The sequence below is a fragment of the Mesocricetus auratus genome, unplaced genomic scaffold (genome assembly GCF_017639785.1).
Source record: "Mesocricetus auratus isolate SY011 unplaced genomic scaffold, BCM_Maur_2.0 Super-Scaffold_100001, whole genome shotgun sequence".
NCBI lineage: Eukaryota > Metazoa > Chordata > Mammalia > Rodentia > Cricetidae > Mesocricetus > Mesocricetus auratus.
In genome coordinates, this window is record NW_024429187.1 from 5,168,881 (window position 1) to 5,183,198 (window position 14,318).

A 14,318-nucleotide genomic window follows, 5' to 3' on the forward strand; every position below is an offset into this window, starting at 1 on the left:
ATAATAATTGTTAAATTAAAAATCACCTAAGTAAAACTGCACAGAGGAATATATTGAGATCGTGGTATAATAAAGACAGGAATTTGGGCTTTTCTATATTCATAGGGGCAAGACTAGGTAGCTGTTGGTAGTCTTAGCTCATACTCCTTCTCTGGGCAGAGTTGAATTTTTGCTAGGTTGACACCCAAAGTAGCACTATTCAAACAGTCCCAGAAGCAAACAGGTTAGGCAGCAAGATGGAACAGGAAGTGAGGGAATGGGGGAGGGTGCACTCCTGTGTGACACGCTCCTGGGTCATAGGAAACCCCAGGTTAGATTCCCATCCCCATTTGAACAAACAATAGAAACACATATTGCAGGCATGTGGTAGGAGTCTATAATCCTATCTCATTAGAAGCTGGGAGAAAGATCAGATTCAAGGTTATTCTTGACTACCACGGATGTTTCAGGCCAGCCCAGGCTACATGAAATGGTCACAAAAGCAGCAGTTGTTGCAGAAAAAAAAAGAAGAAGAAGAAAACAAAACAAAATAAAACAAAACACAACCACCTCCATTACAACAAGGAAGAAACGCAGGGGCGCTTTGCCGCCTCTAGTCTCTGGCATGGCAGCTCCCCAGGCCCTTTGCTCACAATAAAGAGAGGGAGAAGTAGCTCATTCCAGTTAAGTCTCTGTCAAAAGCAAGGGTGCAGGATAAGGAATGAGTGCCATCAAAGAAAATTTTCCTTTCCATTCTTTTTCAAAATGGTTAGAAAAACACAGAAAGGAGCCAGCAGGATCGAGGCAGAGCTGTCCCTGTAGTGCGTCCTAACCCCCCCCCCCCCCCCCCCAGGCTTCTTTTGTCTTGTCTTGTTGTTTTAGACCTGGGTTCTTTCCCTGTGAAGTTAGCGCAGGCTGGCCTGGAACTTGAGCAATCCTGCTGCCTCCTCCTCCCAGTCGCCGGGACTACAGGCAGGCGCAAGTGTCTGCTGTGGTTCCCGTCCTTTGGATTTCCCTTTCATCCTCTGAAAAAGCTGGGGGTTGGGCCGGCGCTATTTGCATGGTTTTATATTAAGATTTCCTGAGGAAGTGATGACTCACTTTTATGAAAGCAAGAGAGGAAATAATAAGAATACCATCTAACAACACCGAGCATGTGCCAGGCAAGCAGACTCACACAGCCTGGGTTTGTCAGTGCTCTGCGGCCTGCAGCTGTGTGATCCTGGGCAAATCGCCTAACCTTCCTGGGTCTGCAGTAGGGAAGCCGGTACTTAGCGTTAACAGTCACTGCGAGGGTTAAGCACGCTTCTGTGGGCAATGTTGCTGTCACGTGCACGCATGCAGAGCAGGGTGAGGCAGCTTTTGTCAGTGGGACAAATGCCCCCAAGCAAACCCGCTAGAGGAAGGAGATTTAACTTAGCTCTGTGTTTTGGAGGCTTTGGTCTGGGTTTGGTGTGTGCGGGTCAGCTGGTTGAGGTGAGGTCAAAGGTCTCTGAGGGAGGATGTGGTTTCTCAGTTTGTGCCAACCGTCCCGAAGCAAGAGTCCCAGAGGATGGTTGTGGGGGCAAGCCCAAGCATCCGTAGGCAGGCAAGCAAATTGTTGGGTGTTCATGACCAGCCTGGTCTACTTAAGAGAATTCCAGAACAGCCCAAATAAATAAATAAATAAATAAATAAAAAGTCAGCGCCCGAGAACAGGGCTCAGTGACTACTCCAATCCAATTAGGCCTCAACCCCAGCTGAAGCTGGAGGATTGCTTGGAGTTCGACATAAAGAGTTTGACACCAGCCTAATCTAGGAGTGAACCATGTCTCAAAATTTCACTTATTAAAATGAAGCGAAAGTTACAACAATATATAGGCAACTAGGGAAATTCAAACAGTTATAAAACTGTTAGGCAGAGCCATTTGGTGAGTTGGGAGTGTTGGCACACGCCTATAATCCCAGTCCTCAGGAGGCTCAGGCAGGAGGATCACGAGTTTGAAGTCAGCATGGTTATACCAGCCTAGCCATGATTGCATAGCAACAGTGTGAGTCAAAATACAAACGAGCAGTCCTGGAGAGATGGCTCAGCTGATAAGAGTACTTAAAAAAAATGAGGGCCAGAGTTCAAATTCTAGCACCTACGTAACAAGCCAGCAGAGAGCATGCCCAATCTGTAGACCCAGCATTGAGAGGGGTAGACAGGAGGATTGTTGGGACTCGCTGGCTTCCCAGCCTAGCTGAAATAACTAGAGCTCCTGGTTCAAAGAGACACTGCCTCAAACGAGTAAGACTGAGAGCTCAAAGGGACACTAGAACCTTCCTCTGCCATCTACTTGTACCTAAACACACACACGCTTAAAATTTTAAATTCAACAGTAACTCAGAGAATACAGAGTAGAGCCATATCTTCAAAGTCTCCTCAAAAGTGTTTGGAACTATAGAGTGAATCCGCCACGGTCGGGTGTTGTTATTTTGCTTAAGATTAGAAACGAGAAGGGGCAGGAGGTGAAACATGAGCGCGAACTCGGAACCGGGACCAGCACGATAGACGAGCTCAAGCCATGGAGAGCGGAGCCACAGAGAGCTCATTGATCATGGCTTGTTATAGTGGCAGGAGAGCGAGAGGGGGAGGAGAGAGAGACAGGGAGAGAGCGGAAGAGAGAGAGATAAAGAGAGAGAGCGGAAGAGAGAAGAGAGAGATAAAGGGAGAGAGCGGAAGAGAGAGAGAAAGGGAGAGAGCGGAAGAGAGAGAGATAAAGGGAGAGCGGAAGAGAGAAAGGGAGAGAGCAGAGGAGAGAGAGAAAGGGAGAGAGAGCGGAAGAGAGAAGAGAGAGATATAAAGGGAGAGCGGAAGAGAGAAAGGGAGAGAGCGGAAGAGAGAGAAAGAGAGCGGAAGAGAGAGATAAAGGGAGAGAGCGGAAGAGAGAGAGATAAAGGGAAAGAGCAGAAGACAGAAGACAGGTAAGAAGAGTGAGATGAGAGAGAGTGAGCAGAACGAGAGAGCAAGGTAAGAGTGAGATAAGAGCGGAAGTGGGCCGGATGTGTCCTTTAAAAGGGTCCTTTGCACACGCACAGACTGGTTCTCATGGAGCCCTGGGCTGCACATGCGCAGACTGGTTCTCATGGAGCCCTGGGCTGGCCAGAGTGCTGCCTGAGTGCATTCTGCCAGGTGGCAGGGCAGGCCAGCGTACTGCCTGAACCTTTCACCGGGTGGAGCTGTAATTCAGCTGGGAGGGTGCTTCGGTGTCGCCCACAAAGCCCTGAGCTCAGTCATCGTCACCAGATAAACTGGACGTGGCGGCACATGAATGTAAAACTGGAGGCACGAGGCCAGTCTGGGCTAAAAGAGTATGCCTCAGAAAGGGGAGAAAGAAAAATCCAGGATGAGAAAGAAGATATATCCTCAGCAATCAGCCCTGAGTTTGGCTGAAGTCCAGAGAATGAGTGACATCTGATACACAGGCTCAGGGCCTTGCAAATTGCCACTCGAGATTCTAGGGCGTCCAAATCTAGCACAGACAGCCTGGCTGCCTGCGGCCAGCAGGGGGAGACTTTTCAGAAGAGAGCGTGGTGGAGCCTTTCTCCACAGGGACAAAGGAGGTATTGTTGGGGTGGGGGTGGGGGCACCACGTGGACAGCTCCCTGCCCACACATCGCAGCTGGAATCCAATCCCATCTCAGAATGAATCAAGTTCCACAGACTGCCGGGATTACAGGCTTGCTCACCGTTATTTTAGAGGCTAGCATGGGGGAGGGCACCCAGCAGCTCACGCGTGAAAGGAACCCTGGGAGCAGCCAGTGCTGAGAGTCCACAAGGAGCAAGCCAAGTGTTCAAAGAGGAAAAGGAGAGTCCAGGAAGTAATGGACTTGGGCCAAGGGGATGCCATTTAATTTAATCCGTCTGTGCAACACATATTTGTCCCATGCTTCTAAGCCGGTTGTACAATTCCCATCAGCTAGACCTGGCTTTGGGGTTTAAGGAGCTTGAAGGAGGAAGACAGTGCACCTACAGGAAAACAAACACACTGTGTAGGGTAATGTAACGGAGTAGAAAGGAGAGGAGAGACCAAACATTGAGCGAGGCTTCCCTGGGAGAGGCTTCACCCCAGAGAGTGTAGGCACCGGGACCCACGAGAATTCCCGGCCCTAAGAACACGGGATGAGATGGTCCCGAAGAGCTAGTTTGACCACGAGAAGGCCAGAGTCAACGTCTTAATTTCTGCCTCTCCAGAATCCCCCCTAGTGTTCCACAACCTGGAAAATTCCATATTTTGTGCCTTCTCTCTCACATCCATTTTCAAGATGACTGGGATGCGAACATAGGAACACCAGCATCTCTCAGACGGAGAGGAAGGGGGAGAGGCAGGGGCTCAGGGTTCCCCTTCTTTCCCCTGGCTCCCCTGCTGTTGCCGGGTGCTCCACTGAGATGGTTAATATGAACAACTCGGGGTCGTTTTCTAAAACACAGGGTTTGGGGTATCCCGGGCTGGCCTCAAATTTGCTACATAAAGGACATGGCCTTGATCCCCTGACCATCTACGTGACCTCGTCACCTTTAACCTTTAAATTGAGTTTTAGCTGCGGAGAAAATGGCCGTGCTCCAATCTTTGTCTTGAGATTTAGGGCTGAATTTTAAATAATTTATTTATAGTTAATCCCATGAGATATTATAGAAGCAAAACACGGCTGATCCCCTTTCAGTGCCAAGCACAGGAGAAAGAAGAGATGCACGTGAGACCATCAGAGTGCTGGCCCCTTAGCCAGGCGGCTGGGTACCCGGCTTGGCCAGAAAATCGAGGCTGCTCAGCAGGCCTTCCCACGTTACCTGAACTGGCCAGCAGAGGGCGGACGGGGAGCCGGGAAGCAGCACATGGAGCCACACCCAGATCATGGTTGCTTATTCCTGTCTCTTTCCTGAGTTCTCAAAAAAATCTCAAAATGAGAAATGCTTATCAAAGACAAAGGAGTGAGAGAAAACGAGGCGATCTTTTTTATTGAGATAATCGCATAAACATGCAACTGGGCATTTTCAAGAGGACAACCGGGAGGACGTCCACCTCCATGTCCTGCGACTCCTCCTGTCTAGTCTCCAGTTGGAGGAAATGCTTACATTTGAGTTTTTAAATTTTACAGAAATCGCAGTACTGCTTTGCCCTGACGCCATCACACCCTCACTTGTCTCCCTGGAATTCTGTGGTGAATGGTGCCCGCCCCCTCCACACCCTCCCAGCCCCCCTCACCCTACAGTTCACACCATCTGATCCAGGGCTGAAATCACAGCTGGACACCAAGCCCATCTGGGTCCTTCAGTTCCTGCAGGCATGGCTGGCTGTTCACAAACCCTGTGAGCTGATAAAAGTTAACACATTATTTTACTTTAGAGTTAACGAAAGGGAAATGAGCAATGCACTCTACCCAAAGCCTTAAGTTGGTGATGGGAAACGTTAGTTATTTCTGGGTTTGCCTGAGCACCATTTGAAGGGCACCATGTTAACTGGTTAGATAACAACTCAGAAATAACTAATACCATAAAGCCAGAAGGCTTACAAACCTACATCCATTTTTATAAAAGAATTTAATCCACTTAATGTTTTTTTTAATAAGAGAAAAAAGGCAAAGGGGGTTTAGGGGTGTGTGGGGGGTGATGGGAAATTGCTGTAAGGCACTGGGCTAAAGGGAGGGAGGGAAACGCTCAGAAAGAGGCGGGTTCCGCCCTAACAAAGAGCAGAAACTGTGTCTCAACGGCCACCAAATCCGGTTCAGGGCGGTTTGAGCCAGTTTCAGAGCTGGATTGAGAACAACAGCCACAGGCTGAGACCTCTCTGGGTGAGCTGGAAAATGTAGCGTGGATTTTACATGCGGAACGGAACTGGGAGGGCACTTGCTGGAAGCTAAAGCCGGTTCCTGGAGTGACAAAGTCAGCTGAAATACCAGGCCTGGGGCCGGATCAGTGTCCGACCAGAGCAGGGGACGCGCAGAGTCGGGAGTCTGTGTGGAGATCCGGTCCGCATTTTCCCTCTCGCTCCTTAGTGTGGCCGGTGAGGGAAAAAGGGCCTCAGGGTATCAGTTTTCAGAGAGTTGGCCGAGGCCTTGGGGGGAGGGGAGGATCTCGTGGCCTAGTTAGTTTACTTGCTGGTGCTGGGGAGTGGGGGGTGGGGAGGGATGTAGGAGGGCCCGGAGCACTTCACACCCTGCAGTTCACACCGTTTTTCTACACCTTGGTTTGCGTGTGTCTTTACAAGCACGACGTGCAAGGCACCCACGCCTGTGGAGCGCCCAGCTTACCATTGGACATCGCACTGTCTTCTGCCCCGGGCACTCAGAAACGACGCCTGTGCCCCGTTCGGCCAACATGCCCTCCTTCTGTGTTCCAAAAATGCATAGGAGCCGTACACACCTTGTCAGCTAGGCAACAGCACGCTTATGCAACACTGGACAACTAAGTCCTTGCCTGTGTCTGCTTCCCCAGCCGGCTGTCCAGCAGCCCCACCCAGAGCGGCTCCTGGAACAATCTGTCACCTAGTTGAGCTGTGGTCCACAGCTGTGTAGGGTGTGCACATCCTGCGGCCAAGTTCTGTTCAGAGGCCCCCCCCCCCCCAGGCAGCTAGCACCCCATCCCCCATAGAAATCTCCAAGGGCTTTCAGGAGTTTCAGAACCTAGAGGAAGTCCAGGCCAGCCTCGTTTGGGAAGGAGGAGGGGGATTGGATTCCCCGAATGGCTAGAATCTTCCAGAGTCTGAGTATCTGGAGACTTAGAAGCCATTCTGCTGTGGGGCGGGGGAGGGGCGCCCTGGAGCTCCTTTGTTGGGCCTGTGGGACCAGAAGTACCCTGGGATGTGTGTTGAGGGAAAAGAGGGGGAGCCTTCCTTCGGTGCTAAAACGTTGAAATGCCATTTCACCCTGCTAATCTTAGACACACTGGGAGACTGTTGGAACTCAGCCCACTTTGCATTATTTATGTGACATTTGAAGTACGGGAAACTTGTTACTGGCAGGCATGTTCTATTGATGCTTCATACACAAATAACTGATCGAGAACTTTCATGCAGAAATGCCATTATCTATGACACATGAGCTGGTGTGGACCCCACTTGGAAGTGCGCTTGTTGTCTGGTAAGGGATGGCTGTTTTTATGTGAGCATGTACTATGCTAAAATGAGGTTAGCAGCAGACATAATTATAAGCCCCACGTAGAGCCATGCACTTCATGTCCTAATTTCGCCTAGCCGCTGAACATCCTTGAGAAGGTCACTGCGGTTCCCCTTTTAGAGGTGAGAATACTAAAGTCCGTTCGAAAGGCTCATGTGGCGTCACCGATCTCTAACCTTGCGCAGAAAGATACTGCTGGCTCCAAAGTCCGTGCTTTTAACCCGACACCATATCGCCGCCACTTGATGCCAAATGCTTGTCAACCTTCTAAAGTGCCTACTGTGTGACAGTCTAGTCTGGGCAGAGGACGTGGTCGTGGTGTCCGGATGCCGATGCAAAGATGGTCCCTGCCTTCAACAAGCTTTCAGTCTAGTGACTTTTGTTTCAGGAGAAAGTCAGGCCTGCCAAGCGCGGGGTGATATTTTCTGACTCAAAGGCCATCTGGGGAATTGAATTTGCGTAGCTTTCTTGTGCCGGGCTGGGTGGGGAGGAGCCCGGGAAACCCTAAGTGACCCGGTAACTGCAGGCAGAACAGGCTGACGGGCTGGCTGCCTGGGAATGGGCGGGACCAGTCCCTGGGGAGCTGTAGCCATGGCAACCCAGCCTGTTTCCAGAACAATGTCTCCAACCAGGAAAACAGCTCCCCGAGCCGCCCTCTGTGTAATCTGCAGAGCACAAAGGGCTTCGTTCTGTCGTGGCTCACCACACGAGGCTAGAACAAAGGCAGGCGTTTGTTGTCTGGGCCTTGTCATTGTACTGGAACAACACCCACAAAGCGCAATGGCTTCCTTTCTTTCCGAGGCCTCTTTCTTTTATGTCATGTTTATTCTGATTGTGGTTTAGCCCCATTTTACAGATGGCAAGAGCAACAAACGTGGAGGAGCCTAACGTCTTTAAAAGTGCTTAAAAATCCAGAGACTTCAGGGCACGAAAAGGTGGGCCCTGCTTTTGCCTGCTTTGTGACAGGGCTTTCCAGGCCTGGTGAAGAGAGGTCCTGTCCACGTTCTCGGGGAGTCCGGGACTCGGTGGCTGCCCCTGGTCTGTCCCAGACCGGCTCTCTGCAGCCTGCAGCTCGCCCCTCCCCCACGCCGCAGCGCGCCCCTCCCCCACGCTGCAGCTGCAGCCACAGCCGGAAGAGGAATGCGGAAGGCTCGCCCACCCCGCCCGCCCTGCGGGCCCCAGAGCCAGCTGGTTGAGACACTCTGGCTCACAGCCTGAAAAAAGACAGCCTGCTGGCGCCTGTACTCCTCCAGGCCCCCAATGACTACATCCTGTGCACTGAAGGTTGTCACCACCTCTGCTGAGCCAGGGTGTGGCCTCCCTGAATCCGAGCACAGGGCCCTACTTCCACTCCTAAGACCAGGAACACCGGCAGCTCTGAGTCATAGTTATCCAGAGATGTCTACATTTACAAATAGTGTAAGTATTTGTTATGGGGTCCAGAATGAATGAGACTTCCAATAAAGTAGTGAAAATCTTGCCCTCAGAATACTTGGTAGTTCACACATGTAATCCCAGCACACTCAGATGTGGAGGCGGAAGGGTTGTCAAAAGATCCGGGCCAGCCTGGGCTACACACACAGTAAGACCATGTCTCAAAGAACACACCTTTGCCTTACAGAAAAACATTTAAGGAAAATACGGCCGTTCCCCCAGGAACACTTAAAAAGGCTTCAAATGACACTTGATATTTTCCATCCAGTCCTGAGAGATTTCCTTGCTCTAAGGTAACCTATTGGTAAGAAATGTCCCCACCCAGCCACACAGGAACAATCGAGAACCACTCCCTGAGAGCCCTCAAAAGGCTTTCATTGGATGAAGTGTTGATAATAAATTAAACCGTCACACCCAAGGACAGCGACCCACACTTGCATTCTGCTATTTACAGGCTGAAACACACACACAAGAGGAGGAGGGAAGAGGGGGGGGAGGGGTTAGTTAAGGCCAGCCTGAGCCCACACAGCCAGTTAGAGAGCAGCCTGCACTAAATGGCTAAGCCCTGGATATCTGTGCTTCCCACAGTTACATTTCAATAGATGGTTTACCTAGCTTTGTGTTTGCATGTGCGTGCTTAGGGGTAACCTTTATTCTTCCTTAAGTTCAAAGAACTTAGCCAGGGGAAGACGTCAGCTTTCAAGCATTATTTGATAGAGGCAATGCACTTTCCCCCATGGGGATGGGGGAGGGGAGACTGCTGGGCAAGGACCCCACGAGACTCTGATAAGTTGAGCTTCAACCCCAGCCCAGAAATGGATCTTTATAGTGAAGCTCTGAAGACTGTTGTCGCATGGGTAGCTCTTACAACAAAGGGACATCACTGTCCCCCAGGTTGGATCCCTCTAACATCCTGCGTGTAGTCAGCAGTCACTGGCAATTCCTGACACCAGGGGCCGAGTTTCTGGGCTGGACTCAGGGATTTAACAACCACAAGTAAAGTGGATCATGTTTCAGTGGACACGGTGGTGCAGGCCTACAGTCCTGCAGAAGGAACTCAGGAGTTCAGTGTCATCCTTGTCAGTCTGAGACCAGCCTGGGATACAAGGATTCAGGCAACTGTCAGGTCTTGTCCTAGCGGGGACTAAGGCAGATCCTTGGCAAACTGTCCTTTGCACAGTTCATTTGTTTCTGTGCCATTGGCTCCGTGTTTTCAGTTCTAAAGAAAACCTGTGCCCAAGTGATTAAAATGTTAACTGCTAAGTAATGTTTCTTTGGGTTTATAAGCCCAGAATCTCTGGTGCCCTTCAAACAGCATGAAAGTCCTCTTTAGTTCTATATATCCTCTCGCACAAGGCTTGACCCTTGCTATGAACTTGGTAAAACTGATGTGTTTGTCTAAGGAGTTACAGGGACTAGCCCCAGGGAGGTGGGGGTCCATTGGGATGCCCATATCAAACATGACAAACAAACCTGTCAATTCATAACCGTCCCCCAACTTTCCCATTGTTCCTCCCATTCCTTTGTGCCAAAGTCCTTGTTTTTCAAGGTGCCAACTCTCAAATAGACCAAGTCAGTCTCCCCACCCTGTCCTGCACACCTCTTTTTTTCTAGATTTATTTTGAACTATGTAGAGGTGTGTGCCTACACCATGGGTACGTGCAGGAGAGTGCAAGTCGCTGAGGAGGCATCAGACCCCAGAGCTGTTGAGGGTTGGTAGGTGCCTGATGTGGTCCTCTGGAAGAGCAGCAAGTGCTCTTTGGAGGCTGTCCTGGAACTGGCTCCGTAGACCAGGCCGGCCTCGAACTCACAGAGATCTGCCTGCCTCTGCCTCCCAAGTGCTGGGATTAAAGGCGTGCACCACCATCACTGCCCGGTTCAACAAGTGCTCTTAACTGAGCTATCAATTCAGTCCTGAGTAAACCACCACTTAGCTCTCCTGTAGTAACTTCCTCATGGAGACCAGACACCATTTTAATGTGCACAACAACAAAGTAGAGACTGGAGGGGAACTGGGAACTGTTCGCCTACCCAAGGAGGCAGCCATGCAGGTTTCCCTTGCTTTAGATCAGCACACGGCCTCATGTAAGACCCAGACCACTCTACTTTGACCTTTAACCACAGGGTGTCATTCTGGACCCCTAACAGGGGTGCAAACCAAGCTGGCCTTGTGTTTTCACTAGTCCATTTGCTTCTGATTCCCAGGGGCTAGGATCACAGTCTAGCACATCATACCTGGCAACTCCCCACTCTTCAAAACCAGTGCTATTGATCCCCTTATGAGGCTAGAGCCCCATGATCTAATCTAATTACCTTTCACTGGGTCCCACATCCTAATGACTCTATTACCCTGTGCTAGTCTGAATGTATTTGGCCCCCATAAGCTCATAGGGAGTGACACTATTATGAGGTGTGGTCTTGCTAGAGAAGACTGGCTGGCTCACACCTTTAATCCAGATTGTGAGGCTAGAGGGCTCACCTTTAACTGGAACACACCTTCTATTGGACATGTGTCACTGTGGGGACAGGCTTTGAGGTCTTTTTCTCAAGCTTCACTCACTGTGACAGCCAATCGACTTCCTGTTGCCTCTGAGTCAAGGTGTAAGGACTCTCAGCTCCAGCACCATGTCTGCCTACATGTCACCAGGATCCTTGCCATGATGAACTGACCCTCTGAACTGTAAGCGAACCAATACAATTCAAGGTTTCCTTTATAAGAGCTGCTGTGGTCATGGTGTCTCGTCACAGCAATAGTAAGCCCTCACTAGGGCATACCCCACTGAAGCAATGTCATGGATCAGATTCACAGAGTGAACTTATGAAGGGTTCAAGCCTCAGCCCTCCTTCCTGGCTTAGACCTAATCAGTGATGTTCACCAAACATTTTTTTGAGTTTCCAGTTTGAAGTCACAACATAATATTGTACCATTTCACTGCCTGACCTCTTTGAATTTCTTTTGCTGTGTTTTGTTTTGTCTTGAGACACGGTTTCTGTGTAGCAGCCCTGGCTGTTCTGGGACTCATTTTGTAGATCAGTTTGGACTCGAACTCAGAGATATGCCTGCCTCTGCCTCCCTGAGTACTAGGATTAAAGATGTGCTCCACCACTATCCAGCTCCTCTTTGAATTTAGATACAAACAGGGTCATTTCAAAGAAGCTTGAAACCAATAAGCAACTTTCAGCTCTTCTGTTCTGGTCATTTGTGGAGGTTCGTAAAGCCAGTGTGATTAGACACCTCTTTCCAGGGTGTGCTTTTGAAGATACAATGGGCATACAGTAAAAAAAACTGAAGTTTTCATGTCTTAAATATTTGAAAACTGACAGGTATTCCTTATGCAAAGCAACTCAATGCCTTGAAGTCATCTAATATCCACTCCCAAGGAGACTTCCTTCCTAATGGAAGCCACTGTCCTACATGCTCTTAGCTTCAGCAGGATCTGATCCCAGCTCCATCCCTAAGTGTGTGTGTGTGGGGTGTTCAACATAAGTCAATCACTACCAATCCCTGGTTTCCATGTTTCCTTAATTGCAACAGGACCCACATCTGCCTGATGAAATGCAAGAAATGAGAAGGTTGCTAAGAAAAGCAGGCTATTCCATCCAGGAAAGCAGGTAGGCTAACTGCAGATCTTTACCTCTCCCTCCTGTCCTTCAAAGCCAGCCCCAGAGTCTCATTCCCAACAGACCACGTGCTCGAGCCTCCCACTCCTCTCTGCGGTGGATCACAGATCTTCAACAACCTTCTTCCACACTTATACTGTTACCCAACCCCAACTCCAGGAGACATTCATTCCCTGGGAACCCAACAGCCAGGCCTGCCAAGGGTACAAGTAGGCCAGCAAAGCAGGTAGGCTAGCTTAAACTCTTACTCTCCTGTTGGGGAAGTGTTGGGGGAAAGTCCTGCACATTTGTCAATAAAGTACTGTTGAGCCAATAGGAATCTAGATAGGTGGGACTAGGAGTCCAGGAGGATTCTGGGAAGGAGAAACACAGGAATTCAAGATGTAACCTCCATGGGGTAGGAAGCCCGGAACATCTCCAGTAAGAGAAATACATAGATTGACAATTATGGAGTAATTGCTTAAGTCAGAGCTAGCCAGGAAGAAACAAGCAAGGCCAACAGCTTCATAATTAATATAGCCTCCTGTGTGTTTATTTGGGACTGATGCGGATCTAGAACCAGGCGGGCGGGAAGGCTTCTCTCAAAGAAAAAGCTTCTCATAACAGGAAAGTCCTGTGTATATGTCAATAAAGTACTGTTGGCCAATAGGGAAGCAAGATAGGTGGGACTAGGAGTCGAGGAGGACTCTGGGTAGGAGAAACACAGGGAGTCAAGATGTAACCGACATAGGGATAAGAAGCCCGGAAACTTCTCCGGTAAGAGAAATACTTAGATTAACAATTATGGGATAAGACGGGCGTTGGTGGCGCACGCCTTTAATTCCAGCACTCGGGAGGCAGAGGCAGGCAGATCTCTGTGAGTTCGAGACCAGCCTGGACTACCAAGTGAGTTCCAGGACAGCTTCCAAAGCCACAGAGAAACCCTGTCTCGAAAAACAAAAAAACAAACAAACAAAAAACAATTATGGGATAAATACTTAAGTCAGAGCTAGCCAGTAAGAAACAAGCAAGGCCAACAGCTTCATAATTAATATAGCCTCCTGTGTGTTATTTGGGACTGATGCGGCTCTGGAACCAGGCTGGTGGGAAGGCATCGCTCTACACTCTCCCTCCTTTCATTAAACCCAATCCACTAATCCTATTCCTGGCTCTATAGTAGACTAGAGTTGTGAGCTCTCCTCACTCTCTGCCCTCATTCTTAGGGGACTAAGCAGATCCTGGTAGAACACTGCTTTCTTCCCTCTTATGTACCCCTCAGCATACCCCCCAAAACAATCAATATGTCTCCACTAAATCCCAGAGACCTTACCACAGCAGACCCTGAGGATCACAACATAGATGAAGACAAGACAAAATGGCCTTGATGAGTAGTATAAAGGTGCTTAAACAGGAAATAAATAAATTCCTTAAAGAAAGCTACACGCAACCAAACAGTGGAAGGAAATGCAAGTGGAAATAAAAATCAATAAAGAAAACCCAAACTGAGGGAAATCTGGAAATGAAAAAATTGGGAACTTCCTTAGGAATCTCAGAGGCAAGCCTCAACAAGAGAGTACAAGAGATGGAAGAAATAATCTCTGGCATTGAAGACATCATAAAAGAAATGATATATTAGTCAAAGAAAACGTTAAATGCTAAAAGCTGGGCAGTGGTGGGACACACCCTTAATTCCAGCACTTGGTAGGCAGAGGCAGGCATATCTCTGTGAGAAAGACCAGATGTCCAGCTGTTTGTACTAAAAAGTGTCTTTATTTTGCAAGTGCTAAGAGGTTTCTCCCTTGTAGGAGGGAGTCTTACAACACAGCAGAAAAACCCCAGGTGGAAGAGAGCGTGTTTTCCTTGTGCTAGATGTTGATGTCAGTGGGACAATGCGGGGCCAGTAAGCCAGGATTAGAAAAGAGGATGCACCTGTGGCCATTAACTGACAAACAACTCAGAGACCCTGTGGGGGCTAGGCCCCAACAGTTCTGGATGCAGAACTTTGAGGAAATTGCAACAGAGGCACCATGAGAGACCGAGTCACCTCGGACACTTTTGTTCATTGGTATCTGGTCCCCTTGTTCTGAAAACATACAAACTTCAAAGAATATGTATGCATTAACTCAAGTGTGAACTGTGTGTCATACACAAGCCAGTCAAAGATGACTTTT